The 15,037-nt window shown below is 41.4% G+C and overlaps 1 long non-coding RNA gene across 1 annotated transcript; it reads left to right on the plus strand.

The window, feature by feature from the left end:
• Positions 1-12,958: 12,958 nt before the first annotated feature.
• Positions 12,959-14,175, plus strand: LOC148315592 (uncharacterized). The gene is made up of 3 exons (XR_015840781.1): positions 12,959-13,263; positions 13,830-13,883; positions 13,973-14,175. It is a non-coding gene; the product is annotated as an uncharacterized LOC148315592 (long non-coding RNA).
• The last annotated feature ends 862 nt before the right edge of the window (positions 14,176-15,037 follow it).

Below are 15,037 nucleotides of genomic sequence, written 5' to 3' on the forward strand. Positions count from 1 at the left end.
AGAGCAACAAGCAGTGTTGACCTGAAATGCTCCCACTTCGACTATTCCAATGGCTAGATTTCCACATCAGACAGAAAGTAGAGAACAACAGGGACATGTGCTTGATGGCCTTTGCCACGCAATCTCACAGCAAGCCAGTGTCGCAGAATACTTAGCAAAGAGTCAAAAAGCATCGCTTCTTCCCGAACTTTCCATTCCTACGTTTTACAGGCGACCCTCTGCATTATAAAACCTGTATAGGTGCCATTGAACATGGGATTGAAGGCCGTACAAGTGATAACCGTGATCATCTTCAATTTTAGCTGCAGTATACTAGTGAACAACCACATGAGTTGGTGAAGAGCTGCATCCATATGGAACCTCTGACAGGATATACCAAAGCAAAACAAATCTTGAAGGAGTTTTATGGTGATGACTTCATGATAGCAGAAGCATATTTAAAGGAAGCCATGGATTGGCCAACAATCAAGTCTGAAGATGGTGTTGCACTTCAGTCTTTCACATTATTCCTTATGGGCTGTTCGAACATAATGGCAGATGTTAATTACATGGAGGACTTGGACAACATGGCTAATATAAAGGCATTGGCAAACAAACTTCCATACAGACTTATAGAATCTTGGAGAAAATTTGCCTGCAATCTCCAAGAAAGAACAAATAGAAGAGTGAAGTTTAAGGATTTTGTTGACAAGCACGAAAGATTTCTATAAAACAGAAAACAAAATCACAACACACAGAAACAACAAAATCAAAGAACGTCTTCACAACAGTCATTGTGCCCGCCAAGATGGAAAACAACAAAACCACCACGCCAAAGGCAGAACCTGTTTCAGTGGATGCTATTGCCAAACCATGTGCTAATTGTAATGGAGAGCAACACAGTCTCACAATTGGTAAGGAATTTAGGAGAAAGCATCACAAGGATAAGATTGACTTCTTGAGGAGCAAGGGTCTGTGTTTTGCATGTTTGATGCACGGTCGCATTAGCAGTTGCTGGAAACAAAAGCTTCAATGTCAAGAATGCTCTAGACTGCATCCTACAGCACTACACATTGTCCATAAACTTCTGCAAAGAAACAGCCTAAGACGATTGTGAATAGCAGTACCTATTAAGCGCCCTCGTACAAACAACAGAAACCTGGGGTGTCACTGGGGCCTGTAAATAGGACTGCATCCTTTCAATAATTCCGGTATGGGTCAAGGCACAAAAAGGAACCAAGACAGTGGCGACTTACTGTCCGGTTTAAAAATGCCCTGACGCCTTTTTTAGACTGAAATAACTTACTAAAGTTTTCGTTTTGTGCCATTCAGAATGGGAGAGGGAGCCAGGAGGTGAAACAGCCGTCTTGCCAGTTCAATCCCGCACACCCTCTGACTCTCACCCTCCGTTCTGCCTTTTTATTGAAACTAACTCATCAATAACTAATCACCAGAAGACAGAAAAGCATCAACAACTAATCACCAAGAGACAGAAAACATCAATAACTCACGGTATAAAGGTCAGTTTAACTAAAGCATCAATAACTAATCACCAGGGACTCCAGCAGGCAGAAAATCATAACCCAAGGTCAGTTTAACTAAACACATCTTCAGGATACGGTGTCTGTGTGTGTGTGTGTTAAAATAACAAGTAAGTGTCTCTGTGTGTGTTCAACATTAATGAGTGTATAAAAACATGATTATGAATACACAAACTGATTACCTATCCTCAGCCCATCTTACATTTCCCCCCTGTTGTGGATTTAAAAATCATGTCCTTACGGCTTTAAGACAGATCATCATAATGAAATCATACAACAGTGTGATCATCAGTGGAGGAGCGAAAACCTCACATTAGGGAAAAATTCCCCTCCTCCCTTCCGGCGTAGAATGAGATCCTCATAATTTGATGACCATCAGGGAATAAAACTTGTCCCTGGGGTGACTTGGTGGAGGCCCTTGCCTCGTTGTAGGAGAGATAAGATAAGATAAGATAAGATAAGATGTCCTTTATTAGTCCCACAATGGGGAAATTTGAGGTGTTACAGCAGCAAAGATATAGATCACACAGAGTCGGCGGCGTAATGTAGCCGTTAATGTATAACATTAGCAGCAGACATTCAGAAAAAGCATGCAAATATACACAGTATAAACGTATCTAAGTGTAAGGAAACACTCCTAATGTTTGTCCATTATACGGAGGGGGAAACGCTGTAATGATAAAAACTACTGAATGATTGAAAATACTGCAATCATAAAAATATTCCAATGATAAAAGTACTGTAATGGTAAGAGTACTGAAATGATAGAAAAGTACTGCATGATAGAAAATACTGCAATGGTAAAAGTACTGTAATAGTAAAAGTACTGCAACGATAGAAAAATACTGCAATGATGAAAGTACTGCAATGGTAAAAGTACTGCAATGGTAAAAGTACTGTAATAGTAAAAGTACCGCAATGATAGAAAAATACTGCAATGATAAAAGTACTGCAATGATAAAAGTACTGTAATAGTGAACATCCTGCAGTGGTAGAAATACTACAGTGATAGAAGTATTGTAATAAGAATACTGTAATGGTAAACAAAATACATCATTGGTCAATATTTAAGTACACCCTTGGCTGAAAGTACAGTAGTAGTTAATATTGCATCCTAGGACTGCACAATTGCACTAATGCCCTCCCGTTTGTAGGCCTGACCCAATGTTCTTGTTAAAAAGTCTGACAGCAGTTGGCAGGAAGGAGCGGCGAAATCTCTCTTTGGTACAGCGAGGGTGTAAAAGTCTGTCACTGAAGGAGCTGTAAAGTGTTCTCAGAGTGTCATTGAATGGGTGGGCTGGTTTGTCCAGCATTGATGACAGTTTTGCCGTCATCCTTCTGCCCCCCACTGAGTCCACAGAGTCCAGGGAGCAGCCCAGGACAGAGCTGGCCCTCCTCACCAGTTTGTCCAGTCTCTTTTTGTCTCGGCCCGAGATGCCTCCTGCCCAGGAGACCACTCCATAGAAGATGACTGATGAAACCACCGAGTCATAGAAGTTCCTGAGGAGTGTTCCCCGAACGCCAAAGGACCTCAGCCGCCTGAGTAGGAAGAGTCTGCTCTGACCCTTCCTATAGAGAGCGTCTGTGTTGTCGCTCCAGTCCAGTTTATTGTTCAGATGAACACCCAGGTACTTGTAAGTTGAGACCCTCTCAACGTCTGTTCCCTGGATATTCACTGGTGCAGGTGGAGAGTGCCGACGCTTGCGGAAATCCACCACCAGCTCTTTGGATTTCCCAGCGTTGATTTGGAGGCGGTTCTGCTGACACCAGTCCACGAACCCCTGCGTAACCCCTCTGTACTCCCGATCGTCATCGTCAGTGATGAGGCCGACAATCGCAGAGTCATCAGAGAACTTCTGCAGGTGACAGGTTGTGGAATTGTATTTGTAGTCCGAGGTGTAGAGGGTGAACAGGAAGGGAGCCAGCACAGTTCCCTGCGGCGCTCCCGTGCTGCAGAGGAGCACGTCAGACACACAGTCCTGTGTTCTCACGTACTGTGGCCGGTTTGTGAGGTAGTTGTGAATCCATGTGATGAGGTGGTGGGCCACTCCCGCCTGCTCCAGCTTGTCTCCCAATAAGGCGGGCTGGATGGTGTTGAAAGCACTTGAGAAATCAAAGAACATGATCCTCACCGTGCCCCCCGCCTTCTCCAGGTGGAAGAGTGAAGTGTGGAGCAGGTAGATGATGGCATCATCCACATTGATGCCAGGCTGGTATGCAAATTGGAGTGGGTCCATTGAGGAGCTGACCAGGGGGCGCAGATGGACGAGGACCAGTCTCTCCAGGGTCTTCATCAGATGAGACGTCAGCGCCACTGGTCTGAAGTTGTTGAGCTCCTTCGGATGGGGTGTCTTTGGAACCGGAACCAGGCAGGATGTTTTCCACAGCTGGGGGACTCTGCCCAGCTTCAAGCTCAGGTTGAACATGTGCTGGACGATTCCACACAGCTGGTCTGCGCAGGATTTGAGGAGCTGGGAGCTGGTCCCATCTGGGCCTGCCGCCTTCCTCGCCTTCATCTTCCTCAGCTGGTTCTTCACCTGAGATGTTGTGAGGAACAAGGCTGAGCAGGAGGAAGTGGTGGTTGTCTGATGAGGCTGGGAACTGGAGCCTGTGGAGAGAGAGAGGGGCGAGAGAGGGGGAGAGAGGGTCTTGTTCGCAGTGGCAGGAGGGGTGGGTGGGGGCTGCATCAGGGAAGCCTGAGCGGGGTCAGACATTTGATCAAACCTATTGAAAAATAGGTTCAACTCATTTGCCCACTGAAGCCCCCCCCCCCCCTTCTGGGTCTTACCTGCTTGTCCGTGGCCTGAGATGGTCTTCAGGCCCCTCCAGACATCCCTGGCATTGTTCCGCTGCAGTTGTTCTTCCATCCGCATCCTGTAGGACAGCCGTCCTTACCTCCCGGATCTTCGTGTATGGTGTGTGTGTGTGTGCACGTGTGAGGACAGGGGCAAGAAGTCCATGTGTTTTTACGTTTCAGTGTCCAGTTTGAGTTCGTCATTCTCAACATTAATCAGGTTGTAATGGTACATTTGGGCAACAAACCTACGATTAACCATCGTCTTTGTCATAAAAATAATGCAACATGAACAGACTACACATAACAAAATGAAAACTATAATTATCCCTATATATTGTTTTTTAAATTCTTCATAGTGGTCATAACATCAATAATTGTTTCATTTTTATTAAAAATTTAAATGCAGTAATGTACTCCAATCAAGGCTGATATTCCTTTATGTACGTCATTAATTTCCAAACAATATCTAATCTTTTTGTTCTGTGGCTTCAACATATTTATCATCTCATCAATATTAGCACCACAGAGTACTGAGTTTCGAGATCCTCACAATAGTCGTTCTCAAAATGATATTTTATTTTTATCAATTTAGCTTTGTTAAGGTAAGATATTTTATTGACAATCTAACATTAATATGCAAAGAACATGTACATTAGTACGAAATGTAAAAGAAAATTGTGGTGGGGGGGTGCGAATTGTTTTCTTCTTGGTAGGGGGGGCATGACAGGAAATAATTGAGAACCACTGGTCTAGTCACACACCAGCTCGGGTTCATTCCCTACCAGAGAAATGACATTCCATGTCCCCAGAGCTAGGCGCTTTATGTTGCCGGGGATTGGACTGCCTTTGACTGCCTCCTAGCTCAAAGGAAACCCAAATTCTTTGGTCCCGCCCACTGGTAGTGAGCCGAAGCCCTTGTATTAAATAATAAATAAATACATAAAATAAAAAAATTAATAAATTTAAAAAACGGACCGATCCACTGCTTGGGTTAGTTTGACCCACCTTGAGATCCGTTCCCACTCAGTGACAGTGTCTACAAGCCACTGCCACCAGGCCAGTGAACCCAACGTCCAGGCAGTGACAAAAAACGTGATCAAATTACATTGCTCATCATAAGGTGTTTGTGAGACGCTCTTTGTATGTTTCCTCAATTAAGACCTGTTTTCCATTGGTGTATTTGAAAAAAGTGGTGAACCTGTTAAATTCACTACAAAACGTTAAGAAGATGAAAGTAATGTTTGAAGGAATATTATTTTTCTATCGACGTGCCGGCGGGCGGGCACAGATAGAGAGTGATAAATCAGCACCACCCGCGCGGGGCGTGCTGACGAAAAGGCAAGCGCTCCTCCTCTCATCGCGTCCTTATTAAGACAGAAAAAAGACGCTGTTGAATTTGACCTATTCGCAGTTCGAGCAGGTGCTTAACGCTGGAGAATATCACCACTTCGAAGTTCGAACTGCTGTTGAAACGGAGAGGTAAGTGTTTTTCGTTGGGTTTTTTTCAAAACATGCGTCGAGTGCATTTGTTCATAGTTAGAGATAGTTGTGTGGAAAACACTATACAAAGTAGCACCATGGATGTGGGCCTACAACACTGGCCTAGCAAACATGTGCTCCTACATCGACATAATTGACGAGCTCCAGTTAAGCATTGAATAATTATAAAACGTCATGGTGCTTTTACTCATTTAAAGAACTAAACCGACGCGTATTGTCATCCGGTGGTCAGGTTTGCATTGAATGTGAGCACGAGGGACGCTAGCTTGTTGCGTTAGCTTTGCGGAGCTAACAGCTTGCACTTTTGTTATAGAACCACAGAATGCAAGTACCATGATAATTTCTGTCATTAATTTTTGTGTAAGACACGATGTTCACTGGTTAATTACATGATTCTTAAAGCAAAGGTTACTGTGAATGCAATTTTGGTAAGATTTTTGTAGTCACACTGCATAAATCTGTCTGTGTCTGTTGTTTAAACTTCAATATAAACTATTATGGTTGAAATCGTTAATTGGGATGGAGGAATTGATATTTTTTTAATTTATAATTTATTTTTCTTACACTGATATTGTTAAAACTCCATTTAGCCCATAGTATTAATAATTCTCAACACAATACTGTCTTTTTTCTTTATAGAATAAACAATGCCTTCCCTGAGATGCAGGAAGTCCCCAAAGCAGGATACTATTGAACATGCAGTCAAGGGTCTGGACAAGACTGCAGAGTTAGAAGCGAAGTATATAAACTAATTTAAAGGTATGATGTTAACGCTTTTGCTAAGATATATTATTGTTTTCTGATAACCAAGCTGACATCGTTTTTTAAGTGGTTATTTTACATTAAGAGTGTCTTGACCTTTTCTTTTGCCACTTTTGTCAGTTTCAAGTTATTTCAGTGAGTGTGAAACCTGATGGTAGGAGTTCTATCTAAATTAAGGCTGTACTTGATGACGCCCTCCGGCATTTTTATACCACAATAGACCGGTGAACAAGTCCGATATTGATAGTCTAGTGTAAAGCACGTAATACGTCACAGAGATCACGTGACGCGATCCAATATGACTGTGTACAGTGTATGTCATTGTTTTGAAACTAAATAATCTTAAAGTTTTTTTTTTTACGTAACCAGGTGCAATTGACATTTGTACTTTCAGTCCTAATACATACTGGCTAATGCAATGCTGGAAAATGAATTTTGGCTGGTCTGTTCCTTTAAAATCATAAAGAAGGGCTCTGCTCTATCCCTCACAAGAAGCAATGTTTCAAACCACCCTACATTAGTATAGTGGCCCAAATGAATATGATGACTCCTTATTTGTGTGCTTAAAAATATGACGAAGCTAACTTGATTTCCCTGTTAACTAGGTCAAGGAGTATTTACCAAGGCCCCTTTCAGGAAAGACGACTTTATTCTTTATTATGGAGTACAGAGGAAAATTGATAGATTCTGATGAATCTCAACGCAGGAAGATGGATGGAAGAGGCACTGTCTTTTTGTTTGACTTCCGCCGGCAAGAAAAAACTTGGAGGTGAGGCAAAGATTGAGATGTTATCTTATTTTTGTTTTTATTTAAAAAAATAAACACATACTCATCCCATAAGTGTTAGGGGAAAAATCATTCTCTAAGCAAAAATGTATAATTACTTTTATTCATGCGTTGAATCTGTACAAATGAAAATATAGATCATGAAGTCTCAAAGACAAGCTGTTAATAGGGTCTGATTCCAATAGAAATTTCTTGTATGATTTGATTTAGATTTAAAAATTGTGGATTTCCTATTTTTATGTTTTGTGTACACAAGATTGTCTCAAAGATTAATTTCTGACATTGATTGAATAATTGTTTTTTTTTTTTTTAATCTATTTTAAGTGTTGATGCAGCTCAAGAAGATGGCAGTCTGGGAAGACTGGTTAATGATGACCACATGCACCCCAACTGTAAAATGAAGAAGATGACAACAGAGGACAGACCACACCTCTGTCTGTTTGCGCTCCGAGACATTGATGTTGGCGAAGAAATAACTTAAGACTATGGACCAGCTGGCCTTGGAGAACACAGGTTTGTAAGATGCATCTTTAAGTACAATAACAGAGCCCACTTGTGGTGTTCTGGTGATGTAGTTTCCAATTAGTTTGGCAATCTAATAAATGTATGTGAAGTTTCTATGGAAGTTGAACATGATGACTGACTGGGGGAGTTCTCCATTGTCCACTATCTGTAATTCAAATTTGTGGGTCTGAGTCAAAGTTTGGCTCTGCAGGAACAACGAACTGGTCAGGGAGTGACAGTATTACAAAGTTCTGCGTTACTCCTTTCTGGGCGGTGGCCCTGTTAGGCCATCATATGCCATATTGCAAATATCCCCATTGTGGGACTAATTAAGGACATCTTTATGTTGTGGTTTCCCTACCAGAACCAGCACCAACCCTGTATATTCATGATATAAAACACTGTTTCAATTTGATATTTAGCCTTTCTATACTGTAAAAATAGAAGACCCCAGGCTTTCCTGCGCGCCCTTGCCCAATTGGTGGTGTTCAGGAGACAACCTGGGACTGAAATATCAGTCACAACCAGTGTTGTTTTCGTCACTGATGACTATGACGAAAATACTTCGTTAACGCCCCTTTTTTAATGACGATGACAAGCTATACGAGGTTCTTTTATGACGAAAACATGACGTGATGTACATGAATTTTTTTCGTTGACTAGACAAAATTGTTAGCATGTGGTTCATAAATTATTTTATGTTGCTTTTAGTGAAATAAAGCCACAACAGTTGCCCAACAAAATGTTTTGCTTCTCTGCTTATTTTGGAGCAGTGAGTATTGATTCCACTGTTGCCACTTTTTTCTGTTTGTAATGAAGAATCCTTAGTAGTCCATCCAAAAGTCTTTGTTATTGGGTGGAAACCTTGAATGCCTTGTTTTAACTCAAATGGACTTAAACCCATCCATCCATCCATCCATCCGTTATCTGAACCGCTTCTCCTCACTAGGGTCGCGGGGGGTGTTGGAGCCTATCCCAGCTGTCTTCGGCAGTAGGCGAGGTACACCCTGAATTGGTGTCCAGCCAATCGCAGGACATGCATAGACGAACAACCATCCACGCTCACACTCATGCCTCGGGGCAATTAGAGTGTCCAAGCAACTTGCCATGCATGTTTTAAGAATATGGGAGGAAACCGGATTACCCAGAGGAAACCCACGCAGGAAGGCCGGAGCCAGAATCGTACCTACGACCTCAATATTGTGAGGCCATCATGCTAACCAGTTGGGCCACCGTGCCGCTTGGACTAAAACCTTTGTGAATAAATTGACGAAAACTAGGGTAAAACTTTTTTTGCGTTTCCGTCGATTAAAACTGGACTAAAACCCTTTTTTTAGTTTTCGTTGACTAAAACTGGACTAAAACTATAACGAATTGGGATGACTAAATGTGATGTAAACAAATCAGCACTTTGTCCAAATGACTTGGACAAAATCTAAAATGCCTGCCAAAAACAACACTGGTCACAACACGTGTCTACAGAAGATTAATTGGCATGGGCGAAATTAATTAGTTTTATTTCATTCATGAGCTTATGTTTTGTTTTGGGTGGCTAAGGCTTAAAATGTGTAAAAATCTAATCCAACCTCAAATATAATTAATTCAATAAATTTATGATGCTACTAAAACATCGAAGCAGCCTCCTCCAGGCTTTACAGACTCAGAAATGGAGGTATGCGTATCGTGTGCTCATCCTGTCGTGTCTCGAGATGTTAAAATTGCAGTTAGATAGACGTGTGCTGATTAGACAAGACTTCTAATATATCTGGTGTCACAGGATATTTGTCAGTGAATGTGTATGTCTGGTTTGAGGCTCACTCAGCTTTTTCTTGTGTTGTGGGGTCCAGTTGAGTTGAATTGCGAGTCAGGTATGTTGGCCATCTGACACCCAACTGTCAGGTTTGCGTTCGTGGGGACCCCGTAGAGCCATTTTTATTGTTGACATAAATCATAGCTAATCATCTTTTCCTTCATTATCATATGAAATACAGTTAGGAGTTGTATGTGCCTTTACTATGTTATAATCTTAGAACCTACCAGCCACTACAGCTGTCCGACAAGAAGACTTTTGGCTGTCCTGTGCTCCATTGCGGCCCTGGTGGCGTTCAAAAGACAACCTGTGACTGAAATATCAGTCACAACATATCTCTACTGAAGATTAATTGTCATGCGCTAAAGTAATTGGTTTTGTTTCATTCGTGAACTTGTTCGTTAAAATGTGTAAAATTCTGATCCATTTTCTTTTTTTTAATTCATTAAATTAATATTCAACTTGTTCATTAGGATGGAGGACAACCGACAATGACTGAATCGGCTGAGGTTGATGCCACCAGAACATCGAAGCAGCCTTCTCAAGGTTTGACAGACTCTGAAAAGGAGGTATGCGTATCATGTGGTCATCCTGTCGTGTCTTGAGATGTTAAAATTACAGTTAGATAGACCTGTGCTGGTTGGACAAGTTTTCTAATATATCTGGACATAAATCGTAGCTAATAATATTTTCCCTCATCATCATATGATATACAGTTATGCGTAGTGTATGTCTTTACTATGTTACAATCTAAGAACCTACCAGCCACTACAGTTCTCTCATTGGGAGACTTAAGCTTTCGTCAGGCTGTCGACTGCTGCATTGCCCTCTTATTGGCTTTAAGTACACAACCTGTAACTGAATTATCTGTCAGAACAGAACCTATGTGTCCACAGCAGGTGATTTGGCATGTGGATTCTTCAGATTTTTAGAAAATAGGTAAAATTGTGATCAAAAGTTTAAAATGTATAAAATTCTGGTATAGTTTGCAATAGTATATCTATTAAATCATTTCAAAACTTCTTAACAAGGATGGAGAACATTGGCTGTGACCGAATTGGTTGAGGTTTACATTACCAGGACCATTGAGCAGCCTCCTCGGGATCTACAAATTTAGGAATGAAGATATGCATTCCATGTTACAATCCTGTTATGGCCCGAGGTTTTGAAGTTGCAGTTACATATTGGGCTGGGCGATATGGCTGATAAGTACATAGCGATATAAGTATTTCATATGGGTCCATCGATACACATTGAATTCTTTTTTCATATTATTTTATTCATTATTTTTTTTATTTTCCAATATTTTCACTGCCCTGTTAAAAAAACATTTAATGTAGTTTTCCTCCCGGGAGCTTTTTGTTACGGTCAATTAAGTGTTTTTGTTAAATATAGCTGCGTAGAATAATTATATGCATTATTATCGTACCACAATGTTTTGGTTTTGCAAATAATTTCCTAAAATCATTCTAATTTTGTTATTACATTATTTTGTCATAATATCATTCATCAATATTTTAGTTTTTTTTTTTTTCAAATAGAATTAAGACCTTTTTCTGTGCAGATTCCTCTGGGGATTAAGTATTTAATGGGTTCTCAATTTTCTCTTGGACTCTGATGCAACCCAGTCTCCTCCCTTGGACAAAAAATATGGGCTGAATCTTCCTTGGAATAACGACACAGATTCTGACGAATCATTGTCAAATCCTGCCCCTGAACTTTGTGCCTCAGACCCAGACCATATTACTATCCCAAGGCTCAGGAGGACCAAAAGTATACAGGTAAACAACCCATATAGATTTCAGGGAATCTTACAAGCAAATTGCATATATTTTATTGGTCTCCTGCCTTCTATCCTTTATATTTCGTTGTTGTTGTTGTTTTTTAGATTAAAAAAACAGGCTGACTTTGGAATGGATAAGCATTATTACTCCAACTCAGATGACAGTGGAGATGAATATATTCCGGATACAAGTGAGGCCTCTGATTCAGACGGAAGTGAATCTTTGAAAATTGTGGACCCTCTCTTGAAGTCTAAGAATGCCTTCAGAGATTTTTCTCCCACACCACGAATCTCAAAAGCCACCTCAACGCAGGTTGTTAATCAAGGGCGTTCACCCGTTCGGAGGAGTAGCAGCACTGGTGTGATTCTTGAATTCTATGGCTCTTCAAATATTTGTGCAGTTTAACACAAATCATCCAAAATAGAATTCAAGCACATCTGTGACAGAAATTCAAATTCAGAAGTCAAAGAGAGAGAACAAAAAAAAAAATCTAATGCTGCGCTTCTTCCGAAGACATATACTGTAAACATTAAATGTATGTTAGGACAATCTTGAAAAAAGTATTAGAACACCCTTTACTTTTATTTCTTGTTAATTTTATTAACCAAAATATGTCCATTTTTATTACAGATTAATGAATACAAAATTAAAACTCTAATCAGCTACTTTTTAATCGTTATATTTGTATAAACAAATGTTATACATCTGTGTGTTAACTTATACAAGAAATGACGGAAAAGCAAGGGTGGTTTAGTATTTTTTTATCGTATATAGTCTGTATAATATCTTTAACCTATGCTGATGCTGTTTAATACTGATTTAAATAATAATAATAATGTCATAATCTGTTGGTTTTACATGAACAAAACCTTTCAAGCACTTTTTAAAATTCTAAATACTACCTCTTGTCAGTAAGTTGGTTCACAGCACTGCCTTGGAGTGAAAGTGTGTAGTGCTGAGACAGTCGGTATGTGCTGAGTCGTCTGACGTTTGTGTGACTGGTACCCAGGAAGGTAGCAAAACCAGGCAGTGTGTATGTCGTACCCAGGAAGGCAGAGAAACCAAGCAATATGTATGTGGTACCCACGAAGGCAGAGAAACTAAGCAGTGTGTATGTGGTACCCGGGAAGGTAGCAAAACCAGGGAGTGTGCATAGATACAGACCCCAAAAGTGATTAAAACCAAATAAAGTCCCCAGAAGATCATCTGTAGTCAGGTGAAGGACCCTGTACTTTGTTCAACTCATTTACTCCCTTAGACGTACAAAGACGTCTTTTAATGCAATGGCGCCCTCTACCAAAGACGTATAAGTACGTTTCCTGTCTTTTTTACGTCATAGTGTACATAAGGGTCTGATGCAACCTCTGACTGAGAATCAGCCTTGTCCGCATTGTGAATCATGTAAAAATCACCCAGCAGGGGGCAGAGGTGCAAAAGATCCGCCTTGAATCTGCGCCAGAGGTACAAATGGGGGGGCGGGATCCTGGGGTAGACTTATAAGTGTGGAGAGCAGCGTGGGTAGCAGCAGCATCGGCAGCACTAGCAGCAGTCGCATTAGTAGCGTTAGCAATGAAATCCTCCAAGCAAATGACGATCGAGGAATGCTTTTTTGTAAAAAAAAAGCTTCCTAAAAGCATCAAGGCGATGGAGACGCTTTGGTTGAGAGGATGACGCTTCGTCGTCGTCACAACAAAACGGCGTCTAAAGAGGGTGCGCGTGCCTTGCGGCCTGCATCGCCTGCCTTCGGACAATAGCCAAAGCAGCTGAGAGTCCTCACCAGATCCCCCCCGAACGAGGAGGTAAGCGCTCGCAAGTTACCATTGAACATGTGGTTTTACCCCTCATGCTTTTATTGTACATATCATGCATCTTGCGGGCAGAAAATGTCGCGTAAATGTGCAGTTAGACGCGAGCTTGCTCGCTGACTTCCTCATCCGGCCGCCTCTATTGCACAATTACACGCGAGCGTAAGTCCTCGCCGACGAGGAAGTAAACGCTCGCAAGTTACCATTAAACATGTGGTTTTAGCCCTCATGCTTTTATTGTACATATCATGCATCTTGCGGGCAGAAAATGTCGCGTAAATGTGCAGTTAGACGCAAGCTTGCTCGCTGACTTTCTCGTCCGGGCGCCTATTGCACAATTACACGCGAGCGTAAGTCCTCGCCGACGAGGAAGTAAACGCTCGCAAGTTACCATTGAACATGTGGTTTTAGCCCTCATGCTTTTATTGTACATATCATGCATCTTGCGGGCAGAAAATGTCGCGTAAATGTGCAGTTACGCGCGAGCGCATCTCCTCCCCGACGAGGAAACAACAATACTGAATGGTGTGGTAATCATGCATACTTTCTAAAATTCACAGATTGTGCATCCCGCGGCAAGAAAGTTCCTCCTCGTCTTGTTGGTGTAAAGAAAGGTAAATTATAATATGAAACTTCACACGCCAGCAATAAAATGCAGCAATAAATATATATTTCCAATTGTTTGTATTTCTGTAATTTACAGGTTGTGCATCAGGAAGCAGTGGTTCCGGATGGCGTCACACTGGATGGCAACCGAGGAAAATCGACTTTACAGCAACCCCTGGACCACTGAATGCCGCTGCCCATTTGGAGTCTGAGGAGCCAGCTGATTTCCTGCAGCTGTTTCTCACGGATGAGCTTCTGCAGCACATCGCGGATGCCAGCAATCACTTCCCAGACAATTATTTTCACACAAACCCCAGTGGACAAACACAAGCTCGCCTATTTTCCACGGACCAGCAAAGCCAGACCACAACGAAAGTGTCGGGTCTGTTTGTGCAAAGGCAAACGGAGTGAAACAAGAATGTGGTGTGAACTATGTTGTGTGCCCTTGCATCAAGGCAACTGTTTTATTTTATATCACACAAAAAAAAAGTATGTATGACACTGATGTATTTCATTTTTGTACATAGTTCATCAGTTCAGTCGTTTAGTGTTATGTGCAAATAAATTTATTTTATCAAAAACATTTTTTGTGCTTTTTTTTGTTATTTTATAGAAGGCATGCATTATTTAGATGTTAGAGGTGTCATAAAAGCCATAAATAATAGTGTCAAAATTCAAATTATGGTCAAAATGCATCAGTTTACAAAAAGCTCATTTTCTCAGTTTTTTCCCCAGGGATTGGAGTTTTCATGAAATTTAGCTATTTTCAAATGCCGATTGCTCAAGAATGGAAAAAGATAGGAACAAACATTTTTTTCTGTTGAAAGAAGAGAGTCTCATCTTTCTTCGGGTGTGCTCCATGTCTATATAGCATTAGAATACTATATTCTGTGGGCCTTGCAATATTAGTCAAAACCCAGGAAAACGCTGGGATTGAGCGGGTTGCTCCAGTGAAAATGGCTGGTATTTAATGAGTTAAGACTGGTTAGGACATCCGGCTCGCAGTCCCAAGGTGCAGGGTTCGATCCCGGGACCCAGCTTTCCTGTGTGGAGGTTGCATTTGTGAGTGAGTTTGAGCGCAGATGGTTGTTCGTCTTTGCGTGCCCTGCGATTGGCTGGCAACCACTTCAGGGTGTGCCCCGCCTACTGTCCGTTGACAGCT

The sequence above is a fragment of the Idiotropiscis lumnitzeri genome, unplaced genomic scaffold (assembly GCF_059441095.1).
Source record: "Idiotropiscis lumnitzeri isolate Australia: NSW breed Sydney's pygmy pipehorse unplaced genomic scaffold, RoL_Ilum_1.0 HiC_scaffold_86, whole genome shotgun sequence".
Lineage (NCBI taxonomy): Eukaryota > Metazoa > Chordata > Actinopteri > Syngnathiformes > Syngnathidae > Idiotropiscis > Idiotropiscis lumnitzeri.